At 51.6% G+C, this 10,076-nt stretch overlaps 1 pseudogene; it reads left to right on the forward strand.

Annotated features, from left to right (window-relative positions):
- The first annotated feature begins 1,740 nt into the window (after positions 1–1,740).
- Positions 1,741–1,904, forward strand: LOC136509775 (U2 spliceosomal RNA; annotated as a pseudogene).
- Positions 1,905–10,076: the final 8,172 nt, after the last annotated feature.

The raw sequence follows: 10,076 nt of genomic DNA on the forward strand, positions 1-10,076 counted from the left end.
ATTTATACTTAATACATTATCGGGCCTCGCCTGGGCCTGTTTGGGCCTTAGGATATAAACCGAGGCGAGCCTTTTAAGTCGGTTCTTCGGTTTTGTTCGGTTAACCGAGGTCTGGAACCGAATTACCCGACATTATTTCGGTTCCTGAGAACTGGGAACCGAACTAGGAACCAAAATTTTCGGTTTCGGTTAATTCGGTTTCGGTTCCAGTTATTTCGGTTCGGTTCTCGATTTTCGGTTATTTTTGCCCGGGGTTACCTGGAAAGGTCCAGTGGGGAGTGGGGAGAGTGCCAGGATTGGATGCTCCCGCAGCTGAGGCTTATTCCATGAAGCAACAACTACTAATCCGATCTAGATTGATTAAGCTCCAGTGTAGACTAGATGCATGCATGCCAACATGTGTGTGCGTGGCGCTTGCTGCTGCATCGGTCCTGATGATGATCCTAGCCCTGCAGATGGATATGTGGTCATGTGAATGCTCGTCCAAACACATGCATGATGCATCCAGCACCCTTCTTTGCTACCACCTCCGGCCGCAAAAGAAATGCAATTATGTTTTTCGTGCCCATTTTATTTGTCCAAGTTTAACCAAATTTATAGTTAATAGTATTCACATTTATGTCTCTAAATTGGTATACTACGAAAGTATATTTTATAACGAATCTAATGGTATATGTTTTGTATCATAAATGTTATTATTTTTTAGTATAAATTCGGTCAAACTTAAAAACGTGTGGTTTATTGAAATACAAGAATTGCATTCTTTTATGGACAGGTAGTACTAATTATCCAATTCATGTTCCAATAACCCGGCCACATGCATTGCACTGTAGTCCCGGTAGGACGATGCTGAGTGACCACATCACATCACACCTTTGTAGTTGGGCGACCACACACGACTTCATTGATACTATGAACGTTTTCTCTCTCCCTTATTTCGCAGGAAACATCGTTGATGGCAGAGGCGTCAAGATGTGGTACAGTGCAATGGGGGTTAAACTATAGTAACATATAAGTACTACTAATAATACTTGCTTTTTAAAGGGACTATAGATATTTTATTCTTTTTTTATAAAGACACTCAAACTGAGTGTCACATCTCATATATCTCAAGGAAAAAATAAAGACCGGTACAAAAGATAGAGACATAAAACGACCTCTACAAATAAGAGTACATCAAAGATCAAATCGGTCATCTTCTTCCTTCGTACGTTCACTTTCTGTTGGAGTTTGAAGATCGCACTGTGAAAACAACGAAGAAAAAGAACACCTACGAACACCCTCGTAAAAAAAAAGGCTTTGAAGACCGAAAAAGTCACTCGCCGCTGGCAACAAGATCTAGTACCCACTAAAAAAATATTGGTTAGATGAAACCACCGAAGAAGGTAGGCTTACAATCCTTATTTCATTTTTTGACGTAGATCATTATTAATTTTGAGGAGGAAGTAAGTGATTATTATTCATCGTCATATACGACACTAGGAGCCAGGTGCAATTGCCGAGCAGCCCCGGCCAAACGGAGAATAATCTAAAGCCCGGCCCAAATAAAATCCGACCTCCTAGTACCTAGATGAAACATTGAGCCCAACACGATAGCATTGGATGGTTTCGCTCTAGCGCCCTTCGCATCACGTGTTAATAATCCGTCTCAACACCGTAGGATTAGTACCATATCGCTGCACAGAGTATCTGAGGCGGTGGAGGCCAATATAAAACCAGGGGTACCCAACATAGCAACAAATACCTCCTTTTGGTTAAGATGTATCTGTTTTTATTAGTTTAATATCTGATATGTGGACCATGTGTCCACTTTGATATAAACTTATTTTTTTGTGGGAGAGGGCTCACTAGAGTAGCTTGCTACTGGGGTCTGTTCTAGTGTCAGGGACCAATACTAGGGTATCCGTTGAGGAGGAGCTAATAACTATTAATATTGATTCATCCAAGGAGTAAAGAGCGCGACTACATCTCCAATCGACCACCAGGTGCGCAAGCTCTACCTCGTTCGGCCTTTGGGGATGGGCTCCGTCTCGCTCGGCCTATGAGGGCGGGGCGTACCAACATCGAGGCTATGGGCTCCACCTCGCTCGATATCTGAGGGTTGGCTCCGCCTCGTCCGACCTTTAGGGGCAAGCTTCGTCTTGCTCGACCCTTGGGTTTACGCTCTGCGTCGCTTGACATCTGAGGGCGGGCACCGCCTCGCCCGACCTCCGGGGGCGGGCTCCGCCTTGCCTGACCCTTGGGTTTACGCTCCACCTCGCCCGACACCGAGGCCGTAGGCTCCGCCTGTAATAACCCAAAAATCCACACACCAAAAATACCAACTACAAAATTTTTCTCAAAACCTCCATGTGATGATGAGTGTCATGTAAAGTAACCCAACCAGGAGTTGCATTAGAAGTAACCCAACCTAAGTCAATACATAAGCATAGCATATCATATGTTGATTATGATTATTAATTTCTATTAAATAGATGTTGCATACATGATTAACTTAAATTGTGATTTGGGTTCTCATTGCTTTATGTTATGACTAAAAATTCTATAAAGTTTATTACTAAACAAAAATTCCCTAAACTCCAATGAACAAGTTACCTCAGTTTTAAATTCGAAATCTAAACCAAATTTGAATTTAAACAATGGAAAGGAAATGAAAAACAAAAAAGAAAAGAAGAAAGGGAGAAGAAGGCCTCGCAGCCCAGCCGCTCGGCCCAGCCAACCCCAGCGCGCGCGCGGCCCAGCTTGTGGCCCAGCAACGCCCGCGCATCTCCCTGCCTCTGCTTGCAGCCGCTGCCGCTAGACCCCGCGTGTCAGCCGCACGACGCCCACGCCCGCGCGTCTCCCCGCCTTTGCTCGCTGCCGCTGCCGCTGGAACCCGCAAGTCAGCCCTACTATTCCTCTTCTCCACGCCATGCACGACCACCGCGCGACAGAGCCCCGACAGCAATGGCAGGGCGGGCCAAGGGGTCACGCCTGAGCCATGTCCTTGCCCCCCTTGGCGCAGCGCCCACGCCAATGCCATGCCAACCACCCACGCCCCGCAAGCCGCTCGATGCGCTCGGCGCGATCCTTAGCCGTCCGCCGTGGAGCTCAAAGCTCCGGCTATAAGAGCCCTAGCGAGCGTCCATCACCCGCCGCCATTTGGTGGCCATACACTATGCACCGGAACCAAGAGAGAGGAGGGAGAAGGGGAAGGAAGGAGAGAAAGAAAGCGCCGAAGCTGCTGCTGCGGAGGAGGTCGTCGGAGCCGAAGACGGCGCCGGCGCTTCGTCACTGACGCGGCTCGGCACGGCACTGCATGGCCACACTAGAGCTACACGGCCTCGCATCGACACGACATCGCCATCCAGTCTTCCACGCCACCCATAGTGAGCTTTTTCCCCTCTTCCGGTCTCTCTCTGCCGCCGGACCTCACCATCGGCCATGGCGCTCCACGCCTGGAGCGCGTAGGCCAGTGCCTTGCCTCAGTCACTTGGAACACATGCACCCACGCGCACACCGAGACCACCGTGACACCCCACCGGAGCCCATAGCGCACTAGCATGCGCATCGCCGTCGACACCGCGTCGCCATGGCCGCTGGAGCCCCAAACGGCCACCTAGGAGTCTGAAGCCCCGCTTGAGCCCTGGACGCCTTCGTCGTGCACCCACGGGACAACCGTAGAAGCCCCATCTGCCCAGCACTAGCCACCAGAGAGCCGGCGTGCGTGACCTCGCCACCGGCGAGCCCTGCCGAGCCGCCGCTCGCCATGGCCAGCACCTTGGGGAGCTCTGGTCGCCACCTTGACCCCACAGACACAGTCGTCATGGCCTGGGGAAACTTTTCCCCACACTAATCAGACACCAGCCTCGCCACAGAGGCTCATCAGTGAAGATCGCCGCCGACAGGAGCACCGCCGTGGGAAAAACAGGGGAACACCCCCCCCATCGCCAGACCACCTATGCGTGCACCCAGAGTACCTAGGACCACGCCTGGGAGGCGACTGGGTGGACTCAGGTCCACCATAGACCAGTCTGTGGTCCATGGACCAGCACCACTTAGTCCATCGTAGACCGCAGCCATGGACCATGGCCCAATAAGAGCCCACGGCCATGACGTGGCAGCGTCACAGCGTGCCACGTGTTCGGCCCGGCCTGGCCCAGATCGGCCCAACCTGAAGCCCAACCGGCCCAGTTCGGACCCGACCCGTATTCACCGTTGACTGGTCAACGCTGACTGTTGACCTGGCCCCACCTGTCACTGACACCCTGGACCCACACGTCAGATGCTGACGTCATGGCGACGTCACGTGGGACCCACATGTCAGAAGCCAGCACAGCCGAGGTGACGTCATGCTGACATCACGCTTACATCAGCTGCTAACGTCAGCAGACCAGGCCCACATGTCAGTGACCGTGATGGTTGACCATTGACCATTGACTCGTCGTTGACTGACGTTGATCTTGACCGGACCCACCTGTCAGTGACCCAAAAGCTTTTGACCCCACCTGTCAGTGTGGACGACGTTGATGACGTCATACTGACGTCAGCTGGAACCCACCCGTCAGCTCAGAACCGTGATGCTAACGTCATGCTGACGTCAGCAAGCCACGTGGACCAACCACAACATGACATGTGTCAGCCCAGGATTAATTCAGCCTTTATCCAATTTCAGAAATGATTTAAACTTTGGAAATTCATAACTAATTCATACGACCTCAGAAAAATACAAAACTAGGACCAAAATTCATCTAAAATCAAGCTCTATGCCATGAACCCATGTTTGAGTGCATTTGGCTCTTTTGAATTTCCCTTACTTCTTTGTGCTATTCTATAGACGTCGCTAACGCGACTATAATGCGAACGATGCAGACTCAGAGGAGAACCTGACGGACGAGGACCGTGAGTACCGTGAGGAGAACGAAGACGACTACACTGAAGGTGCCACATCCCACCTAATCTCGTAGCACCTATTACACATGGCTAATATAGAACTGCTATCGCTTTACTTTACTGCTACAATTATATTATGCTAGGACTTGCATGGTAGTATGCTTGCTTGAAAGCCTTTACCTTGACGCAACCTTACCCCTGCATACCCTGCTATTAGGCTAGACACACGCTTACTGCTATATATTTCATTACTTATACTTCTACTACGCTTCTACTACATGCGTGGTGGAAACTGGTGTTACCTGGACTATGGGGAGAGTGCTGCGTGCGTGACTTGGGTGTGTGGAGGGTGAGGGTTGTGTCGACCAAGTTGGAGTACACGATGAGCCTAGGGCAAGTCTTGCTATGGGATGCTACCTGGGCACCCCTGGAAATCGATACCTGTGGTGGGTAAATGGTATATGAGGTGGACCTGGGTGTGAACCTGTGACGGGTGGAGCCCGGGATGGAGGTGCTGTGGTGGCACGATGAATAGAAACCCTGATGGAGACATTCTGGCTTGGTCACCCCTAAGTACTTACTAGCACTCAGATTCACCGGGAAGCCTTATGTACCACTCGCCCTATATGGTGTGGGACAGCTAGACTACTTGGTAGGATATTGCCACTACTGCTAGGTTGATAGCGGACAGTGTAAGGAGGTACGGGGCGCGGAGGATTCCCCCCCCCCCACACACCCTTCTGAGACTTCATGGAGACCTTGTGGACCCGGCTCATGACTCACAGTTTCAGCCACCCCAGACTTGACTTGGGGTGAACCAGGGCTGAATGGTAGAGTGGCATTATCCTAGGCTAGCAAGCGGCCGGAATCAGCCTAGTTGACAACGGTCAGCGAGGAAGGCAGATCTTGTGGTTATGTAAAACCTCTGCAGAGTGTATGGTTGATTGATCGATACATGTGCCGACTCATCGGCAATGGACCTTTCCTAGGTTTCGCTTAAACTAGATAGAGAGATGAGTCCTTCTCTTCTCCCCCTGGGAGTGAGTGTTCGGTCGTAGCCAAGGGCTACAGACCTTGAGACAGTGCTGAGAAGGAGTTGGCCTGTCGACTGAGTGATGATATGGTATGGTATGATGATGGTGTGGAGATGGTGGTATGTCGATCCCAAGATCGAAACCTGGCTCTAGAATGGGAATGGGTGGAAAAGGTGTGGGAATGGTGTTAAAACTTGACAAACTATTACTATTTACTTGATATGCTGTTGCATAGGAAACCCTAGCTTTATAGGTTCTTTTGACTATGTCCCACTTGCATCCAATTTCCACAAAGCAATGCTCATAGGGATGGGAGTGGCCAGTACAAATCATACTAATAAATTTTGGCACACAGGTTCTGCTGAGGAGTATAGATCCGAGGAGTTTGATGGGTGAGGGGTTCGTGCCTACGCTCGAGTTTGGCGATCTCATCTTCAAGCTATTCTGAATGAATGCTACTTTTGATTCCGCCAATGCGGCGATGTAATAAATTATGTAATTCCACACTATTTGTACTCTGATATTATCGTTGTATGGATGTGATATTCGACTGGAATTTGGGTAATATGATCTACAACGATCTTATTACACTTCGATGCTATGGATTTCCCTTCATGGAAATTGGGGTCGTTTCACCGCCTTGCCCAGCCTTTAAGGGTTGGCTCTGCCTCGCCTAGCCTCTTGAGGGTGGGGTCCGCCTCACCCAACCCTTGGTTTACACTCCGCCTCGCCCCGCCTTTAGGGGGGACTTCGCCTCGACTAACCCCAAGGCCGGGAGATCTATCTCGTCCGATGGAGACCCATATCGCCACCAACCACTCTACGTCCAAGCGAATGGGCCTGGGTCAAATCTCTGACACTAGGGAGGTGACTGGCACACCCCGATATAACCCGTGGCCCTGACAGGCCATACCTGGGGATTCACACTAGGAACAGCGTCGGGAGTACCCATGATGTTCTGCCTAACCCTCGTACGAGGACTAACAGGCGCGTAAGTTCACCACGATGTCCGCTAGGATGGAGTGGAGCGACACAACCTAGAGATGACACCTGCGCATGGCGCCACTGACGGATAGGGCCACAACGTGGAGCTGTCCCTATTGACGTCTATAGGGTCGGTAGGACCCACGTGAAGGAAAAGGACACGACGATCCTGGAGAACTTCTTCTCCTTCTCATTCTTCTCTTTTCCCTTCACTGTAAACCGTGCTTTCCCTTGGCCTATAAAAGGGAAAGCAGGGCATCCCATGAAGAGGACTCGAACTCATCGAACCCCAAACCGATCAGAACACACAAGCACATAGTTGGGAAGCGGCCGAGCTCTCGGCACCCGTTCGCTCCTCTCACCTAAGACTTGGGACCCAGTCCCTCTCTCGACCATTTGTAACCCCTACTATGAACTTTCAATGCTAGTAACATGAGCAGCAGCAACGAACTGGACGTAGGGATATTCTACTCGAACTAATATAAACCTCAGTCCTCTTAGCACACCATCCGAGCCGGACGCACAATATTAGAAATTTACTAGTCGGTGGCAACTTGAAACACTGACAGTTGGCATGGCAGGTAGGGGCCTTTTGCGTGTCTCATCATCCACACAAGGCCTCGGATGGCTAGTCGAAACATCGGCTGGGTCCCAAGCATGCACTGTGCGCTTCGGGGGCCTGGACTTCATCATCACGATGGAAGGAGAGTTGGCATAGACTCCTGCCGTCGTCCAACCTCTCCACTTGTATGGCCTCGACACGATCACCCAAGGTGCTTGAGGATCTGTAGCTACATGCACCAGAGGCCCTGCGCCCCTAGGAGTGGTCAGCTCCATGGCTTTGACTACAGGAGGATAGAGCACTAGCCTGGCGCCTTCCTAGGACCCCGACCGTCCTAGGAGGACCTGTGCCACCTCACCTTCTCATTCACCAATGTCATGGCATAGCTTGTCGGAAGAGAGCCCCTCTCCCTAGAATACCTCATCCGAAGCATCCCAACAGCGCTCCTATTCGGTCTCCATAATGCCGCAGAGACCGTTGACCACCCTGTGGCGCAACACACGCCTCCATCCCCTGTGAATGACGAGTTCATGGGGATGACCAAATATGTTGCGAAATCTTTCCACGACCACCTCACGGAAGAAACGGAGTTGCCCTCCACCTCTGACTCTAGCAAGGGGAGCCATCACCCCTCTCGTAAATGTTTTAAGGTAGGTACTCCTGAGGGACACATCGAAAGCATCCACGAGGAGGAGGCTACCCCGATGAATGACCTCAATGACAAGGTTGAGGGGGATACAGGGGCTCCACCCCACTTGCAGATGGAGCAGCTGACTCCAACTCGAGCAGGAACGCGTGAAGCTCGATCGAGAGATCGAGCGCCATGGGCACTGTGGGCGCACGCGCCATGGCCTGCGATGTGAACCGAAGGACCATCGAGGATGATGAAGACCTTCCACACTTCACCCGGGCAAGCTAGAACATTGCTAGTTGTGATGGCCTTGCTCTATGGGCTTCTAAGGCCTGTGACGCCCGAGGATGGTTGGGCCCATCATGAGATTCGCATGCTACTTGAGCGTACGGCGGTGCAGCAAGACAAAAGCTCGTTGTCACGATGACACAAACTCGATGCTAGCCAGTGCACGCCCTCGGAGCGATCCGACAAGGATGCATCAGTCCACCAGGCGCCGCAAGGCGGTAGGCTATGCACCGCAGTCCCGGTGCAAGAGTGTCTCGGCCACAACCGTGATGCATGCGACACCCTCAACGGCCCCAAGTGTACCCATGACGATGTGGGGGAGGGAGCTAGCCATGGCTACCACCCTTGTCATGGCGGACGCTATGACAGCGGCGTGGACCAAAGCCCATGCCCTATCCTATCAAGACCTTAGGCCTTCGACCAACACATCCTCAACGCCTGCTTTCCCACCATGGTACCAACCACCAACCAACATCCTGAAATACTCTAGGGAAATGAACCCCAGACTATAGCTTGAGGATTATCGACTTGCTTACCAAGCCGATGGAGTGGAAATGATGACTTTATTATTCACAACCTTCCATTGTTTCTGGCCGAGTTGGCATGAACATGGTTGGAACACCTTCCGCCCAACAGAATCCAAAGTTGGGCGGACCTAAAAGAGATCTTCATGGGGAACTTTCAAGGCACGTACAAGCGTCCTAGGAACCCATGGGATCTCAAAAACTACTGACAGAAGGCTAGAGAAACCCTTCATGGGTACATCCGACGCTTCTCCCAGTAGTGCAATGAGCTGCCTAATGTTACCGACGCTAACGCTATAGGAGCTTTCCTGTGTGGGACCACCTATGAGTCCTTGGTTTATGAGCTAGGACGTAAGGGCCTGTGAACCACTAAGGAGCTCCTCGACATCACCACTAGTCACGCCTTGGGTGAGGAGGTAGTCAGAGCGATCTTTGACTGCCTCAAAGGCAAGGAGAAGCGGGATGAGGATGCCGGCGAAGGCACCTCCAACCGTCCTATCAAGAAGAAGAACAAGCGGTGGCGCGAGGGCTCACTCGTGGCCATCGTCGATCACAATGGGGGACGAAAGCCCATGGAGGGTACCCTGGACCACTTTGAGAAGCTGCTCAAAGGGCCATGCTCAAACCATTCCTTCCTCGTCAAGCATCTATACAAGGATTGTGGCCTCATGAAGTAGTTCTTGTCTGGAGGCTTCAACAGGAGGGAGCATAGGAAGGACCCCAAGCCAATCATGGACGATGTCGAGGGGATGCATGATGGCTTTTCTGACGCCGTATGGCTGCCTCATGATCTTTGGAGGGTTGGTGGCCTACGACTCCAAGCGTCGCCAGAAGCTCGAGCACCACGAGGTCAATACGGTCGAATCGGCCGCGCCTGTCTTCCTCTGGTGGACGAAGTCCGCCATAACCTTTGATCAGACCTACCATCTAAAGAGTGTCCCGCAACCAGGGAGATATCCGTTCGTGGTCGACCTAATTATCGACACGAAGTGGCTCACCAAGGTACTAATGGATAAAAGCAGCGGCCTCAACATCATGTACGTCAAAACGCTTAATGCCATGGGCATCGACCGATCACGCGTCCAACCAACCGGAGCGCCTTTCCACAGCATTGTGCCTAGAAAGCAGACTGTGCCACTTGGATAGATCGATCTGCCTATCACCTTTGGGGATCCATCCAA

This window comes from Miscanthus floridulus, chromosome 15 (assembly GCF_019320115.1).
Source record: "Miscanthus floridulus cultivar M001 chromosome 15, ASM1932011v1, whole genome shotgun sequence".
NCBI classification, from domain to species: domain Eukaryota; kingdom Viridiplantae; phylum Streptophyta; class Magnoliopsida; order Poales; family Poaceae; genus Miscanthus; species Miscanthus floridulus.